Source organism: Xenopus laevis, chromosome 2S, assembly GCF_017654675.1.
Source record: "Xenopus laevis strain J_2021 chromosome 2S, Xenopus_laevis_v10.1, whole genome shotgun sequence".
NCBI classification, from domain to species: domain Eukaryota; kingdom Metazoa; phylum Chordata; class Amphibia; order Anura; family Pipidae; genus Xenopus; species Xenopus laevis.
The window spans coordinates 56,413,933-56,426,217 of NC_054374.1; the positions used below are offsets into that span (position 1 = coordinate 56,413,933).

At 40.3% G+C, this 12,285-nt stretch overlaps 1 long non-coding RNA gene across 1 annotated transcript; it reads left to right on the forward strand.

Annotated features, from left to right (window-relative positions):
• The first annotated feature begins 1,067 nt into the window (after nucleotides 1-1,067).
• LOC121400537 lies at nucleotides 1,068-4,378 on the forward strand. Its single transcript, XR_005965797.1, has 2 exons — nucleotides 1,068-1,552; nucleotides 1,644-4,378. It is a non-coding gene; the product is annotated as an uncharacterized LOC121400537 (long non-coding RNA).
• The last annotated feature ends 7,907 nt before the right edge of the window (nucleotides 4,379-12,285 follow it).

Here is a 12,285-nt window from a genome sequence, read left to right on the forward strand (position 1 = left end):
TTTTAACTTTGTATTTATTAAAGGTTGACAGAAAAAAAAACATACAATGGAATGTATTTCTCATAAGCAGGATAATTTAATACTAGCTAATGCTAATATGGATTATTTTGCATTAAAAAAATAGTATTGTATAGATAGATTTCCATTTAAAACATATACGGTACTTTTGGGAGGCACACAGGCAGGGATATAAGATAGCTAAAGTAATGTTTTAAACATTACTCTATACTTTACCTGTATCAAATAACTAATTCGCTCTTTGAGAATCAGCACATGTACTGTACGTCTCAAGCACAGTCACATCTCATTATAGTTACACAAGATTGATAGCCTAAATTTGGATAGGGCTAATATGAGTGTTGACTTAGTATAAAAGGAGACATCTCTATGTCGTAGGCGTTGAATAACAATAAACTGCTTTTTGCAGCGTCAGTTGTATCAGCAGCTGAAATTTAAGGTAAGGGTGACAGGTCCTGTCAGAATCTTACCAGTTAACCCGGAGTCTGGTCCCTGGGTCCAGCGTAGGACGGTGGCGCGGTGCGCTCGAGTGACTTTACTTGCGGTGCATCATGATGCCAGTGCTGGGGGTTCGGGTGGCGCAGCATGATGACGCAAGCGGCGCTACTTAATTCAGTGCAGAGGGTCTCTCAGTGCTCGGACATGGTTTTTCCTAGCTAACTTTGAGTAAGTGATTTCCTGATACTATTTGAACCTGGTTTTGGCTTCTGCTTACCCGTTGACTACTCTCTTGCATAACCCTTGGGCAGAGCCGGACTGGGAGCAAAAAGCAGCCCAGGCAAAAAACTAACAAAGCATCCCACGTGTAAACACACACAGACACAAACACACACACAAACAAAGAGACACACAAACACAGAGACACACACACACTGACACAAACACACAAAAATACACACACAGAGACACAAACACACAAAAATACACACAAACACCCCTACCTCCCCCTACCTCTCCTAGGAGCTTCGTGAAACAGCACAGGAGCTCTCTGACACCTCCCACCCCGTCTGCTGGCCAATCAGAGGGACTTTGCCTTTCCATGACTGATCTTAGGAGGAGGGAGGAACACGCAGCTGCTTGGTGTGTGAAGCAGAATCACATTGTGCATGCTGTAAGTCTCTCTACCCACAAATCGCCACAAATCAGAAGCAGCCCATTTCACAGGTAAATGGAGCGGCCCTTCAGGAAATTGCCCGAACTGACAGATTGTCAGTCCGGGCCTGCCCTTGGGACCCTGCTTGGACTTTGATTCACTGCTGCCAACTTTGCTTGCCAGTTTGACTACTCTCTTGCACAATCCTTGGTACCCTGCTTGGACTTTTATTACTGCTGCCGACTCTGATTCCCTATCTGACCACGCTCCGGATTAACCCTTGGTACCCTGTGATCTATTGTTGCCAACTCGGACGCCTGCTTGACCCTTCTGTGCTGTGCTGCTATACATGGCTAACCTTTACTGCCGTCGCTGACCTTCACATCTGCCAGTCCTTGCTCCAAGATTTGCTAGCGGTTATGAATCTAACCTGACGCTAAGGTGCTTGTTGAATCTGCCTTCCTGTGACTTCAGTTCCCTGTTTGCTGCCACTTTCACCACTAATCCTGCATTTCCATGTATTCATTTATAGCCACGAAACCCGATACCTGAAGCATTCCATGGATTGGTGTGTACTTTTAAAGACTTTTCAGGCTCCCATACCTAGCCTTCACTAGTCTCCCTCTATACCTATTTGAGGGTGTACTTGTGGGGGGCTGTAAGGGTTGTCCTTCTCAACGCCAGTGGTTTCCAAGTTTGGTAAGTCTGACAGGTTTGTTTTAAAAACATGAACAAGTGTCCCTTAAATATACAACAGTCTGCACCTCCCAATTTTAGTGTTAACGTATATCAGTTAAATCAATGAACTGGGCCTGGAACCTGCAAAAAAGTATCAGTCTCAACTAACCATGATTATCAGTCTATTCCTGCTAAATGTATAAACTCTGAAACACAGTCATTGAAGTTCCAGTTAGCTACTGGTCCAAGTGATTTGTGCCATAACATTGAGAAGGTGCATTATATGAGTGGTAGAGCCATGTTCACTTACCATTTGAACTCAAGAGTTATAGGGACATTGCCATTCATTGAGCCCCCAGAAACAATATGCATTATATGCAACCGAGTGGCAGAAACATGTACACTTATCCTTTGCTTCAACTCCAGCAAGACCAGCAAAGAAGCGTTTAAGTCTCAACTAATTAGTTGATATAGATATACCTGAATCCTTTTCCTACAGGCTGAGTGGCTGCTAAATTAAATAATCTACACAATATATGTCAAACAGTTAAATGTTGTTAAATGCACTTCAATATTTATTACACTGTAGGACTCACATTAAATAAGGGACCTTGACACAGCACAAGAGCAATCATACTTTGTCCAAAAAGTAGCATTAAACGTTTGCAATATTTTTTATCTTTTGCGTTTGAAATTATTGGTTGTATATCGTTTGTAGCAGCTGGTCAAATTCAGAAAGTATATCAGGCCGAGCGCTAAAAAATTAGCAGCTGTTCAACTATACATTGAAAATGTGAGCAGACGCCTGCAGCCTGCCATACCCACCACATAGTACCACATTTTATTAGTGGTTTACGGCCGAACAACCCAGCAAAACTCGACCAGTTTTCACCAATCCCATAAAGCAACTATGTGCCGCGTCAATGCATTTATATACGCATCCGCAACCCGCAGATTTATTCTAACATCCATACAGTTGCTTTACAAGAGGACATCTCCCAATCTGTTGATAATTGTGAGCACGTTTCAACCGATAATAAATCTTGGTGCAACAGTGATGCAGAGCCTGCAACCCAAAGTGAGGATGAGTGCAATGAAGATGAAGAGGAAAATCACAAACTCTGGAACTCTTTTATTAAATCTGATGATCCCTACAACCCTCTATGCTTTAAAGCTTCTGTTTATACATCTGAGAGAAATAATAGAGATTCCTCCTGCAAATATGCTGAGCTGGTGTGTGGAAGACACTGTTATTGCAAATTAAGTTTACGTCCTAATGTTGAAAATATTCCTTGGTTTAGAGACTCTTGTTCAGCATCGGTTAAAGGTGCCAATCTTGAAAGGAAAAAGGTATAATGTTCTTTAATTTTACCATAACATGGGGAACTCTACCCATTCTGTATAGATAATTACTTGTTAAACATAATTTTTTCCATGTTGTCAGAAAGTCCCATATCTGCATATATTCCTTCAGAGAAAACAATTGAACTACAATGAGCTGTTCAACCCCTTTGGGGACACAGTTCAATTCATATGTCCAAAAAGCCTCCCTTTGTAGTAAAGCTTGATCAATGTTGCCTCCCCTTGGCAAATCTGCAATGCAATCAATTGGCATACGCTTAAATGCAGAAGCGGGATGTTTAGCCATCAACCAATGTTGAGCCACTGGTTGTTTGGAAATATCTTGTTTAGTTTCTTTCTTTGGTTTTGGATCCAGTGCAGCCTTGATGGTTGCACAGTGCATGCTAATACGCTCCCTAAGTTGCCTGCATGTTTTCCCGCAATACAGATAACCACACAGGCATTTAATTATATATATCACATTTTGGGAGGTGCAGGTTAATCTCTGCATGCTATTGTACGCTTTGCCCGTATGTGGGTGAAAAAATTTATCTCCCACCATTAAGGAGCTGCACATAGCACAATTGCCACATCTGTACACACCCACATTATTTATTTTTGTCCATAATTTGTATTTGCTTACCGGGTCTGCCGGTGATAAGAGTTCCTTGAGATTCTTATGTCTCCTATGGCCAAAACGGATCCATTTACGATTGATGCCCGTGAGTTCTGTGTCAGATTGAACAACAGACCATTGCTGTAATACAGATTTTTTAGTTAATGGAGTACATGCATCAAATGTGGTCATATAGTTAACTACATAGTCCATATTTTTATTCCCATTAACTCAAAATAAGTTCCCGATCCAGTGATTCAGCCCTCTGTTTGGTTCTGGCTATTAAATCTCGGTTATATACATTTCGTATATCTTAAACCTTTCTTGCACAGGATTTTAAGAACAAATAGATTATTCATGCACATATTTATTATCGTAAGGTTAACATTTAACATGTTAATGACACTAGTCACTTTGAACAGAAACATGATTAATATGCTACCAGCACTAGTCACTTTTTAAAAAACACTTTTTTGCACACATCAATCACAAGATGGTAACTTCCTTTTGATGGGTATTTATGGGGATTTGGAATGAGAGCATGGTTGCCATGAGGAAGGTCCCTGTGTGGACCGAAACGTCACGGTGGCTATTCATGCAAACGTGAATACACTTTAACTTTGATACACATATATCCCGGTGTTGTTGGTCTTTTTTGAAATATTTGAACTTACCGTGCACCTGGGGCAAGTTATATAAGCAGAGTGCTGCCCTTGTTGTAAGGGTTTGGGTAGCTGGGATCAGTTTTTCTGGGGTAACACAGCCCACGGCACAAGCACCACTCATGAGAGTATAGTCTCTTTTTGGCAGTTTATGGTCTCTTGCAGCAAAAAGTATCAATCGGGCTAGACCAGTCACTATTGGACTCTTCAATTACCCCTAACTCAAGCATTTTTGCCACTTCATCAGCCACAGCTTTTCATCTAGCTTCGGGAATCCTATAGGGTTTGAGTTTAACACGAACCCCTGGCTCAGTGACAATATCATGCTCAACAACGGGAGTCTTTCCTGGGAGGTCAGAGAGAGTATCCCTATTCCTCATTAAGAATTCTTTTACCTCCTGTTTTTGGGAGGTGGACAAAGTTTCTGCAATGGTAACCTCAGGGACCAGAGGGGTCTTGTGAGTTACCTTAGAAACAGCATAGGCTGGTACTGCAATCAATGATGTCCTGCCTTTCCAGGGTTTAAGTAAATTAACATGATACATTTGTTCTGGCTTCCTCTTACCAGGTTGGTGTACCTTGTAATTTACCTCCCCAACTGTCTCAATTATTCAAAGGGTCAATGCCATTTTGCAAGGAACTTACTCTCCACCGTGGGGACCAAAACTAGTACTCTGTCTCCAGGTGAAAAGACACATATTTTAGCATTACGGTTGTATATCCTTTGTTGGGCAGCCTGGGTTTGGGCCAGGTTTTCTCTTACAATGGGCATAATTGAAGCAATTCTGTCTTGCATTTGTGATATGTGTTCAATTACACTCCTGTGGGGTGTCACTTCCCTTCCCAGGTTTCCTTAGCTATGTCTAAGAGCCCCCTAGGATGTCTCCCATAGAATAAATCAAATGGGGAATAACCTGTAGAGGATTGGGGAACTTCCCTAATCGCAAACATAAGATAGGGCAAAAGGCAGTATCAGTCTTTCCCATCTTTGTTCACTACCTTTTTCAACATACTTTTTAGGGTCTTGTTAAACTGTTCCACAAGACCATCTGTCTGAGGGTGGTAGACAGAGGTTCGCAATTGTGAAATTTTAAACAATTTACAGAGTTCCTTAGTTACTCTGGACATAAAAGGGGTACCCTGATCGGTGAGGATTTCTTTAGGGATCCCAACCCTACTGAACACATGAAGCAATTCTTTGGCAATGGTTTTAGCAGAAGTGTTGCGCAAAGGAATAGCTTCCGGATAGCGAGTGGCAAAGTCCATGATCACTAAAATATATTGGTGACCCCGGGCAGATTTTAACAAAGGGCCCACGAGATCCATGGCTATCCGCTCAAAGGGTATTTCAATAATTGGTAATGGGATTAAGGGACTACGAAAATGTGGCCTTGGAGTGGAAATCTGGCAAACAGGACAGGACTCACAGTAATCCTTTACCTGCTTATATACACACCAGGCCAAAAAAAATCTCTGCAAAACTTTCTTTTTTTTCACAATCAAATGTCCCCCATAACATGACCATGGGCACGATCCAACACCATTTTTCTGTATGGTTTGGGTACCACTAATTGTTCAATCACCTCATTTGATCTTTTTGATACTTGATGCAGTAGAACCCCTTTTAAAGCCATATGAGGATAGGACAACCTGAGCCCTGGCTCAATAGGTTCCCCATCAATTATTTTCACATTTTCTCTAGCTTTTATAAGGATAGGGTCTTTTAACTGTTCTGTACCCGAATTCTCTTTGTGTACATTCAAATCAGAGAAATCCACAACATTGTCAATATTAACTGACTCACTGGTTTCCCCACTAGGGTTTTGACCATCTTCAGGGTCCTTCAAGTCTCCTGCTAATACAGAGAAAGGGACAGCTGGGGTTTCCTGAGGAGAATGCTCTGAACCTGTTAGCTCGGAATTTTCTATGGGCACAGGTTCTTCAACCACTGCAGGGAGAAACCGATTGATTCCAGAGATCCCAAAACTGGGGAAAATCCCTCCCAAATATTGCATAATGCAGAAGGTGTGGTACTACCCCTGCAGAGTGAGTCACTGTACCAAGGCCCGTTTTAAACTTTAGGGTTGCCATGGGATACTCCTGTGTGTCACAGTGAATACAAACCACACCAACCCTTTTTGACTGGAACTTAACAGGGCCTACTGAGTCTAACTTTACCAAAGTGACTAGACTACCGGAGTCTAGCAATGCAAGCAATTGTTTCCCATTCACACTCACTTTACACATTTGCTTTTCCTGAACCGGCACCGCAGTGCAGGCAACCGTAGCAAACAGGGAGTGGCGTCTATTCCTGGAAGAAAAATCACAAAACAAAGAACATACAGGCATATACAAAATCCCAAACCTTTTGGTGATTTCAATCCCTCTCACACAGGCAGTTTTCCTGTGTATTTTTCCCAGCCAGGAACTCTCCACTCTGGCTTGAGCTGCCTTTTAAATTAACCACCTGAGATACCTCAGGACAACTCAAAACATCCGGGCTGGACTAGCAGTCCAGGAACCACTCTGTTAGGAACATGGGGCATAAATAATCTCCATCCTGGACTTTCCCCAGGTATCCTAGTAGTGACCTTGCCACTATATATATATATATATATATATATATATATATATATATATATATATATATATATATATATATATATATATATATATAGATATGTACACACAAACACACACACAGTATATTTGTAAGGTTGAAAAGAAACCATGATTGTTCCTACCAATCACAAGATCTTCCCCACCTTGTTAGGATGGCAGAGGCCCCTTTCTGACCTTGTTCTGAAGTGACTTGTGCTGAAGTGATGGATTCTGGCACTTGATGTCCCCTGCTTTCCATAGAATCTGAAATTGTGATTCTGTGTCAGCACACAACTCCTCCACTGTTCTGGCGCACGTTCAGTAGTGGCCACCTAACACTGTAGAAAATTCAATGTAGAAAGAAACAGCACCTTGGTAATGAAATAAAAGGCCTTTATTCAGACATGGCACAGACCAATTGGAGCAACGTTTCAAGCCGTCTCCAGCTTTTCATCAAGCTAACACACAGACTTCTTTTTAAACATGTTGGCTAAGTAGCAACAAAGTAACAATTGATAATACATAAAGGGGCCCATTTACTAAGGGTCAAAGTGAATTTGAAGTGAATTTTTGAATTCAAAAACTTCAAATTTCTAAGTAATTTTTGGGTACTTCAACCATTGAATAGGCCAAATTCGACTTCGATTTGAAAAAACTTCAAATATTCGAAAATCAAAGTACTGTCTGTTTAAAAAACGTTGACACTTCGCAACCTTAAATCTTGCAAATTGCTATGTTAGCCTATGGGGACCTCCTAGAACATATAGCCAACATTTGGCTAAGTTTTTAGAAGTCAAAGTTTTTTTGTTTTTTTTAAATCGTTCGATCGATCGATTATATCGTAGTAGTATTAGATTATTATAAGATTATAGTAGTATTAGCCCACATATTGCGAATACTCTACGTAAACATTGGGGGGTTCTAAGAGACGGGATTCCAAATATCCCGAGCTTTAAATCACCTCCCATAATGTCTTATAAAAAGGGTCGACCTCTAAGGTCATCTTTAGTACAATATGACATTGGTGGTAAAAAAGATACTCCATTGTTATTACAGTCTAAGAAACATGGAACTTTTCCATGTTTAAATTGCAACTGGTGTACTTATTGTCTTAAAGGCCCCAATGTTCACCACCCATGAAAAGGAACCCGCTCAGTATTACTGGGTGTTATACCTGACTAACTATTTTATGTAATTAAATGCCCTTGTGGGTTACTCTATGTAGGTCAGACCACTCGCCAGGTCAGAGACTGATCTCTCACTACCATGGTATGAATACCAATTGTGTCTTGTACAAATTCAGTAATGTCTCCATTATCCATTTTTGTGGATCGTCTGATTAACCCATATGTAGGTTGCCATAGATCTTATCTCAAGGATACTAGTGATTTTTTGGCTAAACTTAAATCCTTTGGGAATATTCCAGATGGAACATTGCTTGTGACGCTTGATGTGGAGAGCCTCTACACCTCCATCCCACATGATGGGGGTGTCTAGGCTGTCTGCCTCAAGTTGTTACAAGATCAAACTATGGATGGGGCCCAAAAGAACTTTACACTTCAGTGTTTAGAATTGGTGTTACGGAACAACTTTTTTATTTCAGGATGATTTTTTTCTCCAGATTAAGGGCACAGCGATGGGTTCTAATGTGGCCCCGTCCTATGCGAATATCTATATGAATAATTTTGAGACCACTTATGTATATACCAACCAATTGTTTGAGGAATATTGTTGGCATTGGGTACGTTTTATCGATGATATCTTCGCATTATGGACGGGGCCACGTTGGGCACTTGATACATTTTTCCAATACTTGAACTCAGCTTCCCCTAATATCAGGTTCACCATGAATGTTAGTGGAGATAGCCTTTCTTTATTAGACACTATGATAACCCTGAGAGAAGGGGTACTGTGGTCGGATCTATACACTAAACCAACTGACAGAAACACACTGTTACATTTTGACTCTTTTCATCCTCCCCATGTAAAGAAGGCTTTGCCTAAATCACAATTTACAAGGGTGCAGCGTATAGTATCTGACCACGAGACTCTACAAGGGAGGTTAGACGAAATGTCTGTAAAGTTCCAGGAGAGAGGTTATCCCCCAAAACTATTGAGAGAACAACGATCCCAGTTAGAAGCTCCTGATAGGGGCCAAAAAGATAGACATAGGTTAAATGAAGGAAAACGCTTGGCTTATGTGTCCAAATATAATTCGGTGAGTCCACATATTTAGAAAATTTTGCATAAACATTGGGGATTACTTAAGGATGGTATACCTGGGGTTCAGGAGTTTCAAAAACCACCTACGTTGTCTTATATGAGAAATAAAACCCTGGGTTCTTTTTTGGTCAAAAAAGAACCCAGTAGGCAGTAGCGGCAAGATACAACAACTGTTTAGACCAGAGAAACAGGGGACTTTTCCGTGTTTCACATGTAACTGTTGCTCAAATTGTCAGCGGGGTGATGTTATCCTTCATTCACATAAGGGCACCCCCATTAAAATCAAGGGCCACTTTACCTGCTCCTCCTCCTTTGTCATCTATGTGATTAAATGCCCATGTGGTCTTCAATATGTGGGGCAAACCACCCGTATGGTGAAGGAACGCATACGTGAACATAAATCAGCCATTAGGACAAAGAAGCAGGAGCAGGCAGTTGCATGTCATTTTTTGGAAAAGGGACACGGTATACACCAATTAAAATTTCAAGTTTTAGATGGAGTCCCTAAGATGCACCGTCGAGGTGATAGAGTTAAAGAGTTGTTAAAAAAAGAGGTGAGATGGATAAGATTATTGGGGACCCTTTCACCATCAGGTTTAAAAAGGGAATATGAATTACACAAAATCTTTCGGTGAATTCCTTTTTAATAGATTTTAAATTGTTTTTATATTTTTCAGACATTAAAATACTGGACTGGTGTAGGAAGCATGGACATGCTTCCACCACATTAAGGAAGAGAACAATTATAAGATGTTGAAATGTATATAACGACACTTTGTAACATTGTGACTGATGTATTAGATGGTACTTCACCTGTTTGTATTTAAAGGGATACTGTCAACGGAAAACATGTTTTTTTCAAAACACACAAGTTAATAGTGCTACTCCAGCAGAATTCTGTATTGAAATCCATTTCTCAAAAGAACAAACAGATTTTTTTATATTCAATTTTGAAATTTGACATGGGGCTAGACATTTTGTCAATTTCCCAGCTGCCCCTGGTCATGTGACTTGTGCCTGCATTTTAGGAGAGAAATGCTTTCTGGCAGGCTGCTGTTTTTCCTTCTCAATTTAACTGAATGTGTCTCAGTGGGACATGGGTTTTTACTATTGAGTGCTGTTCTGAGATCTACCAGGCAACTGTTATCTTGTGTTAGGGAGCTGTTATCTGGTTACCTTCCCTTTGTTCTTTTGTTTGGCTGCTGGGGGTGAAAAGGGAGGGGGGTGATATCACTCCAACTTGCAGTACAGCAGTAAAGAGTGATTAAAGTTTATCAGAGCACAAGTCACATGACTTGGGGCAGCTGGGAAATTGGCAATATGTCTAGCCCCATGTCAGATTTCAAAATTGAATATAAAAAATCTGTTTGCTCTTTTGAGAAATGGATTTCAGTGCATAATTCTGCTGGAGCAGCACTATTAACTGATTCATTTTGGAAAAAAAAAAATTTCCCATGACAGTATCCCTTTAAGTACTAAGTAGGCAACAGATGGCGCTATACCAAATTGTATAAAATGTGTTCACTTATGTGCAATCAGTAGCTTGAGGAAAGGCTGGTGTAAGCTTGAAACGTTCCTGAACTGTATTCTTGTCTGAGATGAAGCCCTTCAAATAAAGGCTTTTTAAGAAAAATACTTTGGATGGTGCTGTCTACATACAAAAGTTGCAAAATTTCGGCTGGAAGTGGCTGCCTGAGACGTGCACCTGATTGACACATTAACTCATTGGTGAGTGCTGACTTTTTATCTACTGAGGTCAGAGACTGAATTAGGGAGCACAAGTCTGCAATAAAAACCAAAAAGGCTGATCAAGCAGTTGCGGGCCATTTCATACAGATGGGACATGGGGTACACCAGCTTAAATTTCAAGTGGTGGATCATGTTCCCCCATTACGGGGGGGGGGGGTGACAGAGCGAAAAGGCTACTCAAGAAAGAAAGCCTTCTGGATTCGCCGCCTGGAAACCCTTGTGCCAAATGGCCTAAATAGAGAGTATGACTTGCATATGATATTTAAAATGTATCATTTCGGTTTTATAGTATTTTTATTGTTGCTATTGTGTTTTTACAGGTAATTGACCTCTGCACATAATATTGAGGAAAAGTTGAGTAGCTTCCTTTCAAGTGGCTACATCTATTTTCAAAATGGATACAAGTACACTTTATGTGTTATCAATTGTTGTTACTTTGTTGCTACTTCTCCAATAGATGGCGATATTTTAACATGTTTAAAAGGAAGTCTGTGTGACCAGGTGTGTTAGCTTGATAAAAACCCGGAGACGGCTTGAAACGTTGCTACAACTGGTCTGTGCCATGTTTGAATAAAGGCCTTTTATTTCATTACCACGGTGCTGTTACTTTCTACATTGAATTTCCATAGAATCTGTGCACACCTACCATGGAAATCAAAGGAATCACAAGTTGGGGGGTTAGGAAATGGTCTCTACGAGGCAGAGAATTTTGGTTTCATGTCAGTATGTAAAAAATGATTTTTGGTAGTTGAGATGTTTAAATGCAATATTTTTGTAAGCCTAGTCTATAGAATATATAATAAGCTATTTATACTGTTCATGTTTGATAGTTTCCTTTAAAGGAGAAGGAAAGGATTTAAATGAAAATCCCTTTAATATAATTATCATACTTCTGCCTCCCAAACCGCTATAGCAGTTCTTATGGATCAGCATTATTTATCCAGCTTGCTGTCTTGAAAGTGAGCCCTCACTTTGCAGTTGCCATTTTCAAGCTGCTGACATCACTTCAACGTGTAGTTTCGCTTAAACAAGTATTCTAAACACATTTTGACAAATTTGTAAATGTGGGGTGGGGTGACCGAGTAACCTATGATGATGAAAAGGCAAATGAACCACTTTATTATATACAAGTTTTGTAAATTGAAACCTGACAGCCATGTAAAATTTGGCCTTGGACTATTATTTACCACTCACCAGGAATCAATTACAAAGGCTTAGGTATGGAATTATATACACAGATTGAACTTTGGAAAGCATAGGGTACAGAAAATGGGTTACATATTTAAAATTATGAGCCAAAGTGA